The sequence below is a fragment of the Dermacentor andersoni genome, chromosome 11, assembly GCF_023375885.2.
Source record: "Dermacentor andersoni chromosome 11, qqDerAnde1_hic_scaffold, whole genome shotgun sequence".
NCBI classification, from domain to species: domain Eukaryota; kingdom Metazoa; phylum Arthropoda; class Arachnida; order Ixodida; family Ixodidae; genus Dermacentor; species Dermacentor andersoni.
Genome location: NC_092824.1, coordinates 123,513,607 through 123,533,666, shown reverse-complemented (window position 1 = coordinate 123,533,666; position 20,060 = coordinate 123,513,607). Strand labels below are relative to the sequence as shown.

Sequence of the window (20,060 nt, the reverse complement as noted above, 5' to 3'; positions counted from 1 at the left end):
GCCCAAGTACAGTACAAGCACGAATATCTGTTCCAGAAAAATATCGGTGCTCTGGCTGCCCCATGTTTCTGGAATGCGAGAATGTTCTCTTTTCTTACTTAATAGTTACTGACAAGCTAGTTGGTTATTCATGACTTGGAAAAAAGATGTTCACACAAACACGAATTATGAGAACAAACACAGGCACCACTCAGCACCTGTGTATTATGAGGTCTTAGGGTCTCACAGGAGTACCAACCACTGCGGGCTCGAGCTTAGCGAGCCACAGGGCTGCATCAGCAGTCGCCTCTAGTGCACCTCTGCCTAAGTGCTCAGACCTCCAGGGGCTACCTAGCGCTAAGCACGCAAGAGAATACAGTAATGCCCCGAGATGGCGGAAACCGTTTATTGTCTCCAGTGGCACCCAACACTCCACTAACGACCGGTCCCGAGGGTTCGCGGGAACCAAAGGGCTCCCACGCCAAGGGCACCTATAGCATGTCATTGTTAGAGCAAAGGCTCCTACTGGGACATTACGCTAGGAAAAGTCCTGGAGGCTACGCTATTTGCTCTCGCAATAACCAAGGGGCAAACTCGTGACAGCTCAGGCAATCTCCTTTGGCTTGGGCCTCCGATAAGTGCGGCTCAGCGTGGTACAACCTCGTGCGAGCACTAGGCACCACTCTTCGGCTAAGTGTGCGGAAAGGATCAACACAAAGCATGTGCTCACTGCATAGGCAAAGCCACCGTGCGTGAGCTCAAATCCTAGACACAAAGGTGTCAGCGGACAAGAAGAAAGCATGTACCTACTCGGTGCTGCCCTAGAGGTGAAGACCCCCACTCCCGCCGTGCACAGCCGACAGTGGCTAGCCTACGACATGAGCACCCCCACCGCAAACCATTGTAAGTAGAACGCCACCGCCAACAACCGTTGCAAGTGGAAAGGGGGAGAGATGTAGGGTTGGCAGAACAAGTGAATGCCCGCGCTATGGCGCTGGCGCATTCCTCAATCCCCACATGATCCAAGTGCACTGCTTCACCTATTTCTTTACTTTCCCCCCCAATATAACGACTAAAAATAAAACAATCGCATTTATCTATATTTCAGCATTTTGAAGCACTGTCAGTAACAAAGTAAGAAACAATGTCTGCAAAAAGTCTATGTGTGAGCCAAGTGGGCGCAGATCTCTTGTGGATGCAAATCACCATTCCTTGCACGGTGCGGCAAACACAAGGCACGCGTCGGCAAGTGTAAATGCGGCCTGGGCTTTATGCCACTATTTTATTTGTTTGATATAATGTCATACAATTTATGCAGATCAATGCCTATGTGAAGCGGTTAATTCAACACAGATCCAATGCCTAAGTAAAGTTGTTAATTAAATGCCTTACAACTAATGGTGACGCATACATTTTTGTTTACTTTCATCCTATGTAACAAGCGATATCATGGAATGTTTTTGTTTATCCGCCTTAAAGGTCCCAACTGTATTGTCAATCAATATGTTTATGCACTACATCGTTCACAAGCTATACCAAAATGCTAAATGACTCCAATTCACATGAATGCACAGTGTGAAACGTACAAAGGGAGACCCAAAAATAACCAAACTATTTCAAGATGAAAATTTTTATTCACTGTTAAAGAAAAAACAAATTAGTCCCCTTCAACGTAACCTCCTTGAGCTGCAATGCACTTGTCAATTCATCTTTCCCACTGTTCGATGCATTCTAGGAACTCTTCACTTGTGATGCTGTTAAGGGGCGGGGCACCTGCAAAGTTGTGTTTACGACCAGTACATCATCGAAATGCTGTCCCTTCAAATTTTTTTTGTCTCACTTGCAATTCCTCAGACGGAACTCATCATACACTCTAACTAATGCCTGTGTTGTCTAATAACTAATCAATTGTAATTTGGTGATCTTGGTTGATTGTTTCACAAGTCAAATCAGCATTTTTGTCTTTCCGACTGGTTGAAGAGCAATCTGGACGAGGTCCATCTTGAATGCTCATTCTGCCATCCTTGTATTGACGATACCAGTCGTAGACTTGCGTACAGTTCAAGGCTTGTTTTTTGTAGGCTTCTTGAAGCATTCCACAAGTTTTCGTGAACATGCTTTCCAAAATAAAACAAAATTTGATCCAACCACACTGCTCCTTACGATCGCACGTGATGGTTTCGCAGATGAGTAGTGCTTAACTTTAAAAAAAATTGACATGCAGAACGCCTCTACAATTGGTTCTGTCAAGGCACTGATATCGGAGGACTATAGCTAGCTACCCCTAGTGGCGGTACATGGGAGCACACCTATGGGAGCACACCCATGAGAGGCATGAAAACGAAAGTTGGGTTTTTTTTTAGGTCCCCCCTTGTACATGCAGCAATGTCACAAGGGTTGTCACAAGTCACCATTCTTCCCTTACTGAGGGAAGAAAGGTGATCAGAGGTGTACGCACAGGAAAAGCAACATTCAGAGATTCTGTACCTGTCCTGTCACAGTGGAACATGACGACTCTGGAGGATTGGCCAAGAATGGGCACATTCCCAATGACACACAGCAAATGGCTAAATAAAATGAAATATAATTCATCATTCTATTAACAGATCGGTGTGCTTTAACGATGCCTGGGAGCCAACATGAAATGTTTATGTAGGAATCAAAGTGGCACATGCCCATTCAGGAGGATTGGTGAAGAACAGGCATATGAACATCCAGAGTGGCTAAATTAAAGGAAATGATGTAAATCCAAGCATCCTTTAAGTATAATTCACCATTACATTAACAGATCGGAGTACTTTAGAGGTGCCTGCGAGCCGACATTATATGTTCCAAGTGTTATGCAGGAAGTTAATATTATAATAAATATAATTATTCTCCGCATACTTGGTCAGCGTACAAAGGTCATATAAGTCACTTCGTTGGTAGTTTCACATAACCTTTGCATATACATCCACAAATATACCTACCAACATAGCGACCGACCCAACAGCACACAGCAGCCAGACAGCCACACAAAACCCAGTAAAGTAGGCAAAGAAAGGCTTTAATATTCCTTTATACTTATGTGGCACCATGGTTTGTTTATTCCAAACATCCTTCATTAGGTCACAGAGAAGTGTGTTCATGGCAATGAAACTCACTTGTCATTGATGCTGTTTTGAATGCAGAGTTGTGGTAGCATACAATTTTCTTTTACACATTTTACTGGCGTTCATAGTCAATATCTTGCACCTAATCTTTCGTACCCCACAACAATATGATTAACATAAACGTTAATTACCGCATTTCAGTTTTTCTAGGATGTTCTAAATGAGATAAACACCAACTGATCTACTACATTTTTTTTTTTTTTCATTAAAGAACTTTTCGCACATATTTGTGTACATCTGGAACGTCGAATTCCTCCACCTGGACACTCAACACTATTTTACAGTGCATCCTCTACAGTGCCAAAATAAATATAAATGCTCTTTACTTAAATATGAAGAGTACAGAGATGCACTCTGTCGAGCGAGTGAATGACACAGCAGCCAACTCTCTAGGCGGGCAAGTTCCCAACAGGGTTAATTCTGCCCTTATCTAGTCGTGGATGCTGTGCTGCCATCCAGTGGTACTGCCGTACACTACATCCTCCCTTCGGTAAAACCAAACAACAAAACAGAGGAACTCTTACTCCGAAAGAAAACATTCACAGGTCGAGCCTTCTCGGCCTGCAGATCCTTCTGCAAAACCTTGAGACGCGTGGCGTAGAACTGCGGGTTGCTTCTTCAGTAGAGGTGCTCTCCCAAGGCGATGCGGTTCTGTGGTTTTGGGCTGCTCGAGCAGCTCCAGGCATTGTTGTGGACATGGTGCTCTGTGCCGCCGCGGGAGTTCCAGGTGGGCTGGTAGTGCATTCCGCAGGATGTCCCGTCGTTGGAATCAGGTGCATCTGGTTATGCTGGAGTACACCCATTGGAGTCTCCACCTCATAGGAGCGGGGGTGTTGAGCTGGCCCCATCACAGTCGCGAGGGAGTTGACGTCCCATACCCTGACCCACACCCCAGTCTGAAGAGACTGCAGTGTGCAAGCTGCATGTCTTCTGTTCATTAAAACTTCTTTCTGGGCGAGTTGGTGCATACTTGACATAAAAATTGTAACAGCGCAAACACATGCAACTACAAAGTAGCAAGGACGAGACACAAGTGCTGACTGTCAACTAAAGTTTATTGACGAAATACGGATATCTTACATAAGGGGAAAGGCAGAAGTGAAGGGGGGAGGGAGTGATACAATCGGAGAAAATGACATTGCGCATCGATGAACAAACGTGCCGGCAGACAATGGAATCAGGCGCAGGAAAACAAGAAAACTAGAAAAAAGTAAAAAGTTGAAAAAAAAGCGATGGATACTAACATACAATCAAATGAGTAAGCGGTCGCTTCCAAAAACTGAAGCTCTGCAGCAAAAAGCGATACAGAGGGGGTGCTTACGCACTTGCTGCCATATTTCTGTATGTGAAATGCTTCCAAACTGACCCGCGCCGTCGGGTCTGCACTCTTATCGAGAATCTTAGTCTCTCCCAATCGAGCCTCGCAACCTGTGCGTGCAATTACGTGCGCAACCAAATGTGCGTACTTGTCTAAGTTACTTAAATTTCAGGCATGTTCCCCCAAGCGTTCATATTAGCGACTGGTTTGGCCGACATAAGCCTTTCCACACTTCAAGGAAATGGCGTATACCACTCCTGCGGAACACTTGATGAATGGCTTCTCATGTTTTAGCTGACAACCTCCTTCTTTCGAGTTGCAGATGCGTGGGCATAACTGTGCCAGCTTGTTGGGTGCCGAAAAAACAATGGACACCCCATGCCTGTTGGCTACCTTCTTGAGACTGTGTGAAGTCTTGTGCAGGTACGGCACAACCAAAGGCTTGTCGGTCTTCCGACGGTCATCTTTTCTTCGTATTCCTAGTTTTAGCTTCTGAAGGAGGGTCTCAGACACAGCAATCAAGACCAAATAGGGGAACCCCGCCGCCAAAAGTCGGCTGGCCTGATTCTCAAAACTTTTCTGCATTAGGTGCGGGCACGACTTCTGAAGAGACTATTCCAAACAGTGCGACGCTATAGCTCTCTTTACAGTTTTGGAATGCACTGAATCATGTGGTAACAGATCTTTTTTTGCGTGAGGGAAATAGCCCCAGCAAACGTGCTTTTCATGAAAGGTTAGTCTACGGTCTAAAAACTGTAAAACATCTGCGTCAGGTAGTTCATGGGTAAAATTGAGCCCAAGTCCATGCTTGTCAAATGCATTTAAAACTTCACCTACTGTAGAGAGGTAGGTGAAGGCCGTCTGCTTTTTTAAAAGCACTAAAAAATCATCGACGTACCTAAAAACCTTTAAAACAACCCCCCCCCCCCCCCCCCCCGAAAAAGACATATCTAAAAGTTTATCTACTTTTGCTAAAAATTGTGGGAGATATGGGGTTCTCCTCCCGTGCTCTTGGGACAAAGGAACGACAACACAGTAGTGCAAACAATCACAAGGGCATTTATTGCACCTTTTATAGATCAATGCCTGCTAGCCGAGTTGCTATCCACAAAACATGCCGATGGACGCGCGACAAATCTAGAAGTCCGACTTACCGCGCCCTGATAGCGAGCGAATATGTTCGCCCCATGCTGGATCTCAACGCCTGGTCGTTCGCGTGTACGGTCACGCGGACGGTGGCGCGTTCCAAGGTGGCCACGCGAGGCGGTCTCGCAGTAGCATGGGTCGGCGGTGCGCGGGACGTCCACGCTGTTCCCCGACCCGCCGGGAAAGAGGAAGCGCCTTGTCTCCCGGCGCCCAAGTAACCCCGCCGCAGCGCGACACTCTCGCCATCTCTCGCACCGCGCTTGTACCACTCCGACCGCCGCGGGCGCCAGGCCACGCGGCGAAGCCGCACTACAGGAGGCGCGCTATGCGGGAAAATCATCAGGGGACGTGCGAGAGTCGCGCATCCCCACAAAATATATCACAAAGAATTGGGGCCACGCAGGACCCAATGCAGATACCGTTGCGCTGCAAAAAAGGCAGGTTGTCATAAACAATAAAAGTAGATCTCAGGTAAAACTGCAATAACGATATAAAATTATCTACTGACAAGCCTGTTGAATTCCGAAATGACACTTCGCCGTTTGCTTCTATGCATTCACTAACAGCCAACAAAAGCTGATCTTGAGGCACAGAATAAAACAAGTCTTGTACATCTACGGAGAAACCAAAGTCAATGTTATCTGTGCTCTCAAGAAACAGCGCGACATCCGTAGATTTCTTTGTTAGGAACGGATCATGCGAAGCAAGCGCTTTGAGATGCTTTTGCAAAAACTGACTAACATTTATTTGCCACGAACCTTCTTCACTAACGATAGTCCGGAAAGGAATATCTGGTTTGTGGGTCCTGGCAGTAAAAAATGCGTTTAGGCTGCTATCTCTGCTATTACCAATATCCCTCGCAAGTTTGTCAAGATTTAATTCCTTACAGAAGTTAATAAACTTGGTCTTGACCCTAACGGCACTTTTCTTAACAGGCTCAAAATTCTTATTGATGGCCAGTTGCGCTTTTTCATTGTACATTCCCTTTGGTAGAACAACAAACCCAGTCTCTTTGTCTGCTTGAACAAGCATAAGGTTGTTTCTTTTAAACAAAGAAACCACGCCACTTAACAGTCTTCTTTGATCCAGCGTGTCAAGAACGTTTGGTGAGCACTTGCGTAGACAGTCTACACCCTCAAGAAGGCAGCGGTCCCGGTCCTCTTCATTTCTTGCTTTCATGGCCAATTTCCTGTGCGTTGCAATCAGCTCATGGGCTGAGACACCAGGCTCCAATCCATATTTTGGGCCCTTCTGCAGGAGACAGAAGGGCCCCTGCCTGAGAATGTAATATGTCTCCTACGGCAAGTAGCGCGGCATTTCCACGCTGCTTGCCGTCCCCGAACCAAAGAGGAAGATTATAAAATATGAAGACGCCAAATAAACCGACACACACAAGAGAAAAGAACGGGACAGGGCGCCACTCGCAACTGTTTTTGCGAGTGGCACCCTGTCCCGTTCTCTTCTATTGTGTGTGTAGGTTTATTTGGCGTCTTCATATTTTATAATGAACAGCCACCAACTAGCCCAACAAGAAGTGCTTCAAAGAAGAAGAGCTTTCCCCTCTTAGCGCCCAAGTAACCCCCCGCCTGTAGGCGGCGTTAGCAGCGCAACACTCGTGCCATCTCTCGTACTGCGCTTCAATCACGCCGACCGCCGCGGGCCCCAGGCCACGTGGCGAAGCCACATTGCAGGAGACGGGAGCTATGCGGGAAAACAAGATATCAGGGGACGCGTGAGAGTCACGCATCCCCACAAGTTGCAGGACACTCTGAGAGCCGGACAGTCGGCGCGAGGGTGTGATGCGTGACGTCAGAATGGGCACAGCTGCTGGGTTGTCTTATCAGCTGGCACTAGCTTTCCCTTGCAAAGGCGAGCGGCGTCGATGGCGAGCGACGATGAATCAGCTGAGTCACAAGCCTTGCGCTCATTATCAGCGTCTTTGTGTTGGCGAATGTGCGTGAGCAATTCGTGCAACATCATTCTTGAGTTCCGACAAAGCTGGTCCGAGAGCTTGTGGTCAAGCAAGCCCACGAGAAAACGGTCTCCAACGAGCCACTCTTTGATGTCAGGCAAGGAGTAGTTGTAGCGCTTGGCCATCGTCCGGAGCGCAGTGAAAAACGCGTCGGCAGTCTCACCCGGTTGCTGCATATAGCAATGAAAGCGCGCCGACTTGTACAGCCCATTCGGTGGGTGGATGAAGTAGTCAGTGAACGCCTTCTTCATGGCGGCAACGTCCTTCGGGTCCGCCTCTCACTCTTGGGAGCCGCTGGACTTCCGCTCACACAAGCAGGGTGTTTTCACCGTAGGCCTTGCCTCGAAAAGCAGGGCCTTAGAGGCCACCAACCCAGACGTCGATGGGCCCTCCTTCAGGAACAGCGCAGCAGCGCTGGCTGCTGACGCCAAGGGGGCTGGTGGCATGGCCGCGACCACACCCTTTGTGGGCCGGGCCGGTACTGGAGTCTGCTGCGACGTCGCCCCCTGGCGCGCCACATCGGCATACCCCGAGGTATGGAAAAAGGAAACATGTTTCCGCGGTTCTTGAAATGAGATGTTCTCCTTGATTTTCGTTGTGATTATATCTTTTTCTTTTTTCCATATGGGGCAAGTTCGAGCGTATGCTGTGTGTCCACCGTCACAGTTGGGACAGTGGAGTGTGCCACTACAGTTGTTGGGTTCGTGTTTGTGTTCGCCACATTTTGCACAGGTCAGTCGGCCAGGGCAGCTTTGTGAACCATGGCCATATGTCTGACACTTGAAGCATCTTCAGGGATTTGAGATGTAAGGCCTGACTCAAATATTGGTATATCCCGTCTCTAGGGTTTCTGGTAGCATGCTCGATGCAAAGGTGAGGATGAGATGCTTAGTTGGAATATCTTGGTTGTCTCACTTGATCTTTATTCTTTGCACTTGAATCATGTTGTGTTCTTTCCAGCCCTCCAGGAGCTCTCCTTCGCTCAGGCTCAAGAGATCTTCATCAGAGATGACTCCTTTACACATGTTCAGTGATCGATAGGGGGTAACAGTGATTGCCACATTATGGAATGCTAAGAGATTGGAGAGTTTGCCATGCTGTTGAGTGTCGCAAACCTCAAGAAGAAGGTTGCCACTGCTCATTTTCGTCACTTTGTAGCCAGCACCCAGTGTGTCGGTAAGACATTTAGCTAAGATGAAAGGTGAAATAGTTCTGACTGTCTTTTCGGGATCTTGACTGTGTATCACATGGAAGCGGGGAAAAGTTTCTTTGTGCTGGCTGAATGGCTGGAAAGTTTCTTCAGTGCGCCCTCTTTTTGAAAGAGGACGATCGGAAAGAGGGGGGATTGAGGTCCTAGCCATGCAGAATTAATTTAATTTTGATAGCTACGCCAGCCACCTACCACCGAGCCCAACAAGGGGACACCATGAGTCCGGGAGGAAACCCAGATGCCAGCTGTACGTAGCTACTATAACCTATTATGCAAAAAAGAGGTGAGGCATGCAGACAGGACACAAGAGTAGAGAAGTGGACAACACGAACTCCGACTATCAACTGAAGGGAGCACAGGGGCGAAAAAAGAAAGAAGACACAAAACTCATCTGCGTAAGCTCAGAAATGGTAACACCACATGTCAGTCGGGTACACGTGCCAGTCTACGCGAGAGATAACTGTTAAGGCACTTACTCTCTTCCTTATGTAAAGTAATCGAAGGCTGACTCATGCATGCACTTCCACCATTATAGATATGCCATGCCTCTACCATAAGACGCGTATCTTCATTCTTATGCCTGTACAATATCGCGCATTGATCTAACTCTGGCGTGCAGTTACAATCTTGGCAATGTAGGGAAAGATTAGAAGGCGATCCACCGGTTAACAACCTTTTATGTTCCATTAGCCTCTGATTGATACACCGTCCCGTTTGCCCTATGTAGAACTGGCCACAGCTAAGGGGAATTTTATAAACCACACCCATACGACAGTTATGCTTCACTGGACAAATATCTGTTCGTTTTTTGCCTTTTACCTGCTCCTTTTTCCTCTGTACGGCAGCGAATATCTTACCTAGCTTATTGGGAGCAGTGAAAGCAACATTAACATCATATCTACTTGCAACTTTTTAAGCCTGTGCGACACTGAATGAATATACGGAATAGCCACTACTCTTTTTTTGCTATTACTGCTTTCTGTAATCACGTCCGTCCCCCACGAAACCGACTTTTTTAGGCGCTCAGCCACAGTGGCCACTGCTATACTAGGATAACCTGCTTCTAATAGGTGCCGGACCTGCGCATTAAAACTAGCGCTCATTTAATGCATGCAGGATCTGGTGAGAGAAGACTTAAGAGGAAGCTTTAGCTCGGGCCCAACTCCGACGCGGCCTATTCAAATACATGTAAAACGCAAAAACGCTTTTCTGAGATAACCCCTGGGCCGATTTTAATGAAATTTGTTGCATTAGAAAGAGCAAGTTCAATTCTAGTGACTGTTGGAAGCGGAATTTCGATTTAGGGCTTAACTTTTCTGTAAAAAATTTTCAAATATTTGACCGTTTGAAAAAAATAGAAGCACGAAGTTTACAAATTCATAGCTCTGCATAAAGAACTGATATCACGGTTCTGTAAACGGCATCCATTAGATCATTCAAAGCGGACAAATTCGATATGTAATTTTACATCTTACGTGAATTTGTTACGTTGGTTACAAGGGTTCTGCAAAAGTTGTATTTCCCTATTACTAAATTTTTTATATACCTGTGTAACACATCAATTTTGTCCGCTTTATATGTACTATTAGATACAATTTACATAATTGTATTATCGTTTTTCGTTGTTGAGTGACAGAGTTGTAAACTTGATAGTTTCGTCTTTTGAAAATTTTCGATTTCTGCCAATTTTTAATAAAAGATTGACGACCTAACTCGAAAATTGGAAACCAACAATCACTAGATTTTAAGTTTTTCTTTTAAATGCAACAAACCTCGTCAAATTTGGTGCAGTGGTTGCCGAGAAAAACGAATTCTCCTTTTACATGTATTTAGATAGGAGCACCCGAGCTAAAGCTTCCTCTTAAGGCACGACATGGCAATTCCGTTTTTTACTACTTTGGAATGCTTGGATTGAAAGTTTAGCAATGGCTTCGAAGATCTTGGGGAGTACTGCCAACAAACATGATTTTGTTCGAAGACCAAAGAAATGTCAAGAAACTGAATTACACGTACGTCACTGAGGAAATTCTTTGGCAAACTTTAATCCTCCTCCATAAAGTTTAAATTGCTCAGCTACTGAGGTAGCAGCGGAGTCGAATTCTTCCCTATTGCAGAAAATCAGGTAATCATCAACGTAACGAGTAATCATCAACGTAACGTAGCGTTTTTCTGCAGAAATCAGGCATTTGTATTGGCTCGAAGGTTGCCCCTATTCTTAGCAATATCTACCTGAGTAAGGTTGACAACTGCTCAGAGAAAGCCTTAGGTGATAGTGTTATCAAGATATTTCGTTACGTTGATGATTACCTGATTTTCTGCAATAGGGAATCGTCAGCCTTCGATTACTTTACATAAGGAAGAGATGAAGTGCCTTAACAGTTATCTCTCACGTAGACTGGCACGTGTACCCGATTGACACATGGTGTTACCATTCCTGAGCTTGCGCAGATGAGTTTTGTGTCTTCTTTCTTTTTTCGCCCCTGTGCTCCTTTCAGTTGATAGTCGGCGTTCGTGTTGTCCACTTCTCTACTCTTGTGTCCTGTCTGCACGCCTCACCACTTTTTTGCATAATGAATCCTTACCAACTAGCTCAGCTTTCTGTCATACTATAACCTAATGTAATATACCCAAGGTTGGATACATACACCAGGTTAATCCTTGCCGCCTAGAAATTCGGAAGTGAGAAGAAGTGATGAGAAGACAGGAAAGAAGAAACAGCGAGGGAGAAAGCAAAAGATTGAATAGAGGGATAGGAAAAGGCAACTGCCATTCCTCCAGGTGGGTCAGTCTGGAGGTGCTGTCTATGCGAAGCAGAAGCCGAAGAGGTGTGTTGCCTCCGCCGGGGGGCCTTGAAGGTCCAAACTGCCAGCATCGGCTCAACCCCTAGGATCCCCCTTTCCCCAGACACAGCTAAGCCGCGCACGGCTACACGTGGGAGGGTCCACCCTCGTGTGCTCGGGTACGTGGTATCACAACACACCAAACGCCTGCTGACGCAGACGCCCCTGCGGAGGACACCAAGAGGGACAAGCTCTGCTTACGCAGAAAATTAGCTCTGGCACACTAGTCACATCCACCATGTTGCCACTGCAGCGGCGGTTCCCGGAGATTGGGCTAAGCAACACGAACAAGCTGGGAGATGAGGGGTGGGAAGGCCCCTCAATCCCCACAAGTTACATCGGATACAAGATGGCCCTCTTCAAGCCATTGCTGTAAAAAAAAACAGAGTTGGCCTACTTGGACTACCCTATCTACCCTGTTGTAGACCATGACTAAACATGTCTAGGCTCATGGATGAACTTTCTTTCTTCAGTCATAGTGACTACACTTTCAGACTGTTCTGCAATATCTGTGTTGGACCCTATCCAAATGTTTGTATTGTCATACCATAAGTGTACGACTATGGCAGTGTCATTTTTCCATTGATAGATAGAAGATCGCTGCCATTTCAATTTCTGGCATTTGTTGTTCTTAATTTATTTTTATTTTGCACAACAAGACATGCTGTATCACAATTGTGAGTTCTGGGATATAAAAGGGTTGACATCCAGGCCAGTTGGTACATAGTTGAAGGAAAAAACCAATCACACAAGACAAAGGACAAGAAGAGATGTTCACACTACAACGACTGGAGTATCAACTGAGCTTTATTAGAAGCGGCATAGTCCCAGCAAGGCCAGCAGAGCATGTGCAACAGCAGCATCGCTAATCACAGAGCACTGAAAAGACCAGATATCACATCTATCGTATGGGCATCTATCGGTAGAGGCATGGGCAAAGAAAAGCGAGAAATCCTGGAAGTGTACTACATCAGGTTATTAGGTGACAACTGCATTAGGACAACTTCAGTGCGCTTACTTGAAAAAGAATTAGCTATTTTAGGACGGTCACGATAGACGTGATATATTGTCTTTTCAATGCTCTGTGATTTGCGATGCTGCTGTTGCGCATGCTCTGCTGGCCTTGCTGGGACTAGGCCATTTCTAATAAAGCTCGGTTGATAGTCCAGTCATTGTGGTGTGAACATCTCTTCTTGTCCTTTGTCTTGTGCGACTGGTTTTTCCCTTCAATTCTGCGATACGCTGAGCTTCCTAGCGGCATCATATCTTTGCCCTCCTTGGTTCAGTAAGCTACAAAAAAAACTGCTGCCACACATTTATCTTGCAGTGCAAAAGCATCCTTGAAAGCTACTTTCTTGGAGAAATGGGCACAGTAGACAAACATTTGTTGAATGAGTGAAAAGTAAGAAGAAAAAAATTTCATCAGGCTGGGATATGAGTTTCATGGCAGATTCCCCCCACCCCGGGATTCACGACACGTCTCTAGGCTCTCCCATGTATATGAGCTTTATCAAAGCGCCAATGTAGCAAGAGCTGTGGTACAGCACTTGGTTATGCCAACATATGTTGTTCATGGGATACAAAGGATTTACTATGACAGGAATATTATTCCCATAATGTGATGACAGAACAGTACTTCTAACAAGAGTTTTGCAATGACAACACATGCAGGCAGCCAGCAGGTCAGATTGGGCAAGCAAAATGAGCAGGCAAGCTTAGTTGCCCCCCACTCGAAGGAGCAGTGGGAGGTGCCGCTAGCCAGCTCCCACCTCTCATATCAGATCATGTTGATTGCAAGGACAGTTGTAAACAAGGCTGTTTCCCATGAACAACTCCGGCAAAACCACCCTTTTGCTTTCTTTCAGCTGCCAAGTGGAGAAGGTAGTATTGCCTGTACCTAAAGCCCCTTAAACTTCATAAGGTAGCGCCACGCTTTGAAGAATTCCGCCCCCTCCTCGCGCACTCTGGTCGAGGCCGAAGCCGCATCGCCATTGGACTAATGGCATCACGTGGGCCTTCGGGTTTGCTTCGTTTGTTTAGTCGTGCTTCAGCGCCATTTTCGCTTGACAAGTGTCTACGGATTGGCGAGGAGCACATGTTGGTGCCGTTGCTCTGCTGTGTTGTTTTGGTTTGTGATTGCCTTAAACTTTTGTGGCAAGTGCAACGTCACTTCATGGCATTTTCTATCATCATAACCTGCTGCGTCTTCATATGCCAAAATAGTTTCAGCAAAGACAAGAAGCTCTTCTCGATACCATCCGGTAAGCGCTACGGGTTAGGAAGAAAGACATGGATTCATCGAATTGGGAGAGAGAATTTCAGACCAACATTCTCCACACGACTATATGAGGTGGTTACCAGCCTCTCATAGTATAGTCCCACGCGACATGTACTTTGTTTATATTATTACGATATCATTGAGCGATGCTCAAGGGACGAGCCGCCGCGAGGATGACGACGAAGTGGGTCTGTGCCCTTGGCGCGAGCGAGTGTCGGCCTGGCGATCTGTCTCCAGTGTAAATAGCCTGTATATAGCCTCTTTAATCTGTGTCTTTCCACACGTAACATTCTGGTGGAGGTCGGCAATCCCCGTCCTCACCCCGGAACTCCGGAGTGGTCGGTACATCGAGCTTGTCACCATGCCTCCCGATGACGAGACCGCCTTCGACTTCGGCTTGTCCGACTGCTCCAATCATCACGGTTGCCCAACATCACGACCCTGGTGCGTTCTCTGGCCTGGAGGGAGAGGACGTTGACGAATGGATCAAGCTCTATGAACACGCCAGTGCTAATAACAGGTGGGACCGAACGATCACGCTCGCCAATGCCATCTTTTATCTCGGCGGCACCCCACGCGTGTGGCACCAAACGCATGACGACGAGATAAACAGTTGGGACAGTTTCAAAGAAAAGCTCAGGGAACTGTTCGGCGACCCCATTTGGCGCAAGGCTGCCGCGAGAAAGGCTCTTGCATCTCGTGTTCAGACATCTACAGAGCCATACGTTTCATACATCCTCGACGTCTTGGCGCTCTGCCGCAAAGCTGACGATACTATGTCTGAAGCAGATAAAGTGTCGCATGTGCTAAAAGGCATCGCCGACGATGCTTTCAATTTCCTTGTTTTCGGCCACGTCTCGACTATCGACACCATCATCAAAGAATGCCGTCGCCTTGAACAAGCTAAGAGCCGCCGTATCACACATCACATCACGCGGCTGCCCAACACTGCTGCTATACATGTGAGGGTCGACCGCGTCAGACCACCCCCTGTGACGACGTAACTCGTATTGTTCGCCGCGAGCTCGAGGCTGCCTGTTTGCCAGCTTTCTCCGCGATGCCTCCCGATCCACCAGCAACCACGATTGCGCTGATTCAGGCCGTCGTCAGACAGGAATTTGAGAACATGGGTCTCAACTCCGTGTGTTCATCGTCTACACCCACGGTTCCCCAGTTCTCTAGCAGCCCGCCTCGTCCCCTGCACTCCTTTTCTCACACATCTCGCCACAACCCAGCCGAATGGCGTACCCCTGATGACAGGCCGATCTGTTTTCACTGCTGTCGCATCGGCCACGTCGCTCGTCACTGCCGCAACCGATGGCCACCACCTCCTCGGACATACACCACCGCTCATTCCCGCCCCTTTGAACCTTCTGTTCCCTATGCCACCCGCCATGAACCCATTGCCGCTGATGCTCCTGCCCCGAACCTTCGCTACAGCCGCTCGCCCTCACCTCAACGCCATCAGTCTCGTTCGCCCCAACCCCGTCGCTTCTCTCCGTCGCCTATCGCCTCCCGGATCCAGCCGGAAAACTAGGCACTGCAGCTTCTGGAGGTGAAGCTGCGTTGTCCACCCTGCCCTCAAATCCTCTGCTCACGTTACACACGAACCAAAACCTTCTTTATGTTGACGTTGATGGCTATCCTGTCACGGCACTCATTGATACAGGTGCACATCTTTCTATTATGAGTGCTGCCTTCCGACGACGACTGAACAAGCTCCTCACCCCAGCGTCGGCACGCGTCGTCCGCGTTGCGGATGGTGGTACTGTGCCTATCATCGGCATGTGTACGGCACGTGTTAGCATCGCCGGCTGAAACACTCCTGTCCTCTTCACCGTGATTGCTCATTGCCCCCACGACCTTATTCTCGGCCTCGATTTTCTCTCCACGCATTCTGCTCTTATTGACTGCTCTGCTAGTACCCTTCGCCTTGAGTTGCCGATTCTCGCAGAACCTTCTGACGCACCCCAGTGCCGCCTACGCCCCACCGGCTTTATTCGCCTGCCACCAAAATCAATAGCCTATATTGAACTCTTGTCTTCCCCACCAGTCCCTGATGGCAAGTACCTCGTCACTCCTCTGCCCGACATTCCACTACAGTATGACGTTACCGTGCCTCACAGTATACTTACTATTAATGCGAACCGCACTTTCATGCCTATCTTTAACTTTGGATTAGCAAAGCAAATTCTACCGCAAGGTATTTGCCTTGCCACCGTTGATTGTCTCGGCGACCAGCACGTGGCAACTTTATCGACCGATGCTTCTTGCGAGCTTAGCAGGCCCATCGTGCCAGCCTCGGCCGCCGACCCCAGGATACAGAAAATGGTTGCGACGGACCTGTCCTCTGTGCAGGCTGAAGACCTTTACCAAGTATTATCGTCCTACAGAGATATTTTCGACTTCGACGATCGCCCTTTAGGCCAGACGCTCGCGTTCAAGCATCGGATTCTTACTGGCGATGCTACTCCTATTCACCGACGACCGTATAGAGTTTCTGCGTCAGAACGCCAAGTAATTCAAAGTGAAGTCAACAAAATGCTGGACAAAAACATCATTGAGCCGTCTTCGAGTCCCTGGGCGTCACCTGTAGTGTTGGTTAAGAAGGATGGCTCGTGGCACTTCTGTGTAGACTACTGCCATATGAACAACATTACTAAGAAGGACGTCTACCCGCTCCCACGTATAGACGACGCCCTTGACTGCCTCCACGGTTCCAGCTATTTCTCTTCCATTGATCTTCGTTCTGGATACTGGCAGATTGCTGTTGACGAAATGGACAGAGAAAAAACCGCATTCATCACACCTGATGGCCCATACCAATTTAAAGTAATGCCGTTTGGATTATGCAACGCCCCTACCACCTTTGAGTGTATGATGGACTCCTTGCTCCGTCGTTTCAAATGGTCCACATGTCTCTGCTACCTCGACGACGTCATCGTCTTCTCGCCCACGTTCGACACTCACCTTGAGCGTCTAACAGCTATACTTGATGTATTTCGAAAGGCGAAGCTGCAACTTAACTCGTCCAAATGTCGTTTCGGCCGCCACCAAATTACTGTTCTGGGCCACCTTATTGTCGCTTCCGGAGTACAGCCTGATCCCGACAAAACTCGCGCTGTCCGAGACTTTCCGGTTCCGAAGACAGCCGCAGAAGTTCGAAGTTTTGTCGGGCTATGCTCGTACTTTCGTCATTTTGTTCAAGATCTTGCGGCAATTGCTAGACTACTCACAGATCTTTTGAAGAAAGGCGTACAATCCTCGTGGGGTACTGCGGAAGCCGCCGTCTTCTCTCGTCTCGTCACTCTTCTCTCCTCACCACCCATTCTCGCCCACTTCGACCCTGATGCCCCTACAGAATTGCGTACAGATGCCAGCGGTCATGGCGTAGGTGCATCTTAGCCCAGCGTCAGCGTGGCCAGGATCACGTTATCGCTTATGCGAGCCGCCTCCTCACACCATTGGAGCGCAACTATTCCATTACGGAACGAGAATGCCTTGCTGTAGTCTGGGCGGTTGCGAAGTTCCGTCCTTACCTTTACGGTCGCCCTTTTTCCGTAGTCACTGACCATCATGCTCTCTGCTGGCTCTCGTCGCTAAAGGATCCTACAGGCCGGCTTGGTCGATGGGCTTTGAGGCTACAAGAATTTTCATATTCCGTGGTCTACAAGTCTGGCCGCCTGCACCAAGACGCTGACAGCTTGTCGCGTTACCCTGTTGACGACCCTGATTCCTCCAATATTACCAGTGCTGCCTGTGTATTCTCTGTGTCGCAGCTGCTTCATTTCGCCGACGAGCAATGTCGTGATGCCTACATCAGAGCATTCATCGACCGTTTTGAACTCTCCGGCTGACGCCACTCTACGCCTCTTCGTCCTCCGCGACGGTACTCTGTACCGTCGTAACCTTCATCCGGACGGCTCCGAGTTCCTACTTGTCATACCTAAACACTTCCGCTCAACCGTTCTACAAGAGCTTCATGACGCACCAACAGCGGGACACCTCGGCGTATCTCGAACCTGTGACCGTGTACATCGCCGTTTTTTCTGGCCGGGCCTTGCCCGTTCCGTACGACGTTACGTCGCCGCTTGCGAACTTTGCCAACGACGCAAGAAGCCTTCCCAGCTCCCCGCTGGTTACTTACAGCCGCTTGACATCCCTGCCGAGCCCTTCCATCGTGTCGGCTTAGACCTTCTCGGCCGATTTGCGAAATCTACATCAGGAAACAAGTGGGTTGCAGTCCCGGTGGACTATGCGACCCGCTATGCCGTAACCCGCGCTCTTCCGACCAGTTGCGCAACTGATGTTGCGGACTTCCTCCTGCATGATATTGTTTTGATTCATGGTGCTCCGCGTCAATTGCTAACAGACCGTGGCCGTACATTCTTAGCCAAAGTCATTGACGACATCATGCGTGCCTGCTCAATACAGCATAAGTTTACCACCTCCTACCACCCTCAAACGAACGGCCTCACTGAGCGTTTGAACCGCACCCTTACAGGCATGCTATCCAAATACGTTTCAGACGACCACCGTGACTGGGACCAGGCTCTACCTTACATTACATTTGCGTATAACTCTTCCCGTCTCAAAACTGCTGGCTTTTCGCCTTTTTACTTCTTGTATGACCGTGAACCGACGCTACCACTGGACACTGTGCTTCCGTCCACCACAACTTCAACTAGCGCTTATGCCCGTTACGCTATTGCCCATGCTGACCATGCTCGCCAACTTGCGCGCACTCGTCTACAAGTCTCTCAAGGCACACAAAAGCAACGCTACGACCTCCGTCACCGTGATGTCCATTTTGTGCCCGGCACCCTCGTGTTGCTTTGGTCACCATCGCGTAAAGGTGGCCTTTGTGAAAAACTGCTTTCCTGCTACACAGGCCCATATCGCGTGCTTCGCCAAGTAACCGATGTCACCTACGAAATCGCTCTAGCCACGCCCACTACGTTCTCCGCTGTGACAACCAGTGACATTGTCCACGTCGCCCGACTCAAACCCTACAACTGTCCACGTGCCTTGGATATTTAACAGCACCATGACGGCGCTTTTGCCGCCGGGGGGTAGTATTACGATATCATCGAGCGATGCTCAAGGAACGAGCCGCCGCAAGGACGACGACGAAGTGGGTCTGTGCCCTTGGCGCGAGCGAGTGTCGGCCTGGCGATCTGTCTCCAGTGTAAATAGCCTGTATATAGCCGATTTAATCTGTGTCTTTCCACACGTAACAATATAAATAGTATGGTCATATTTGGTGCGCTTAATCATATTGTATGCCAACAGGCTTGAATTCGCGGGCACACTAGGCTGCGCGCAAGAACAATATTACGAACTTTTAGGATTCTGCGCATTCCTTTTGACAAAATTTGAGGCTCAAGCGTGAAAACTCATCTTAGGAAAGCAACTCTATGCATTTTGTGGTTACTAACTAGCCTTCTTTAGAGCGAATAGTTTTGTTTGCCTCTTTTGTTCGTGTTCATTCGCGATCGCCTGGTGGATTTGCGATACAAAGGAAAAGTGTGTGTGCTCTCCCGAAACCACGTTCGTCACCAAACGACAGCATCGCAAGTCTTTGAGACGTACATATTGTTACGCCCACAAAAGGCGTTGCTTTGAAGCCGGGTAGAGTTAGAAGCGATGGCCTTGGTCAACTGAGCGCCTGTCAAGATTCAGCCAGCCAGCCACACGTCGTCGTCCTCGTTCACTACCCCCCGGTGCCCCCGCATAGTGTTTGTTGAGGCGTGAACCCACTATGCACCTAAGCGCGTCACATTCGTGAACCCACTATGCACCTAAGAGCGTCACATTTCCCTCCGCACAGACGAAGCCCGCCGGGCAAGTCAAACAGGCTGTCGAGAATTAAAGGGATTTAAACGGGCGACATGCGAAAGTTCAGTCTTTGCTGACCGTCGGCCATTTGATGTGAGACGTGCATGCTATGCGGTAGGTTAATTCGCTGATGCGCTCCGTAATAACATAGGGTCCAACATAGTGGGCCAGCAGTTTTTCACATAGTCCACGTTTCCTGGTTGGTTTCCAGAGCAACACTAAATCACCAGGGTCATATATCACGTGTCGGCGTCGGCGGTCGCAGCGTGCCTTCGAGCGGTCTTGTGAAACAAGAGTGCGTAACGAAGCAAGTCGTCGGGCTTCTTC

At 48.2% G+C, this 20,060-nt stretch overlaps 1 protein-coding gene across 6 annotated transcripts in view; it reads right to left on the bottom strand.

Moving 5' to 3' along the window:
* LOC126539327 (metal cation symporter ZIP14) overlaps window positions 1-20,060 on the bottom strand; it is a 179,801-nt gene that overhangs the window by 54,827 nt on the left and 104,914 nt on the right. The window lies entirely within an intron of this gene.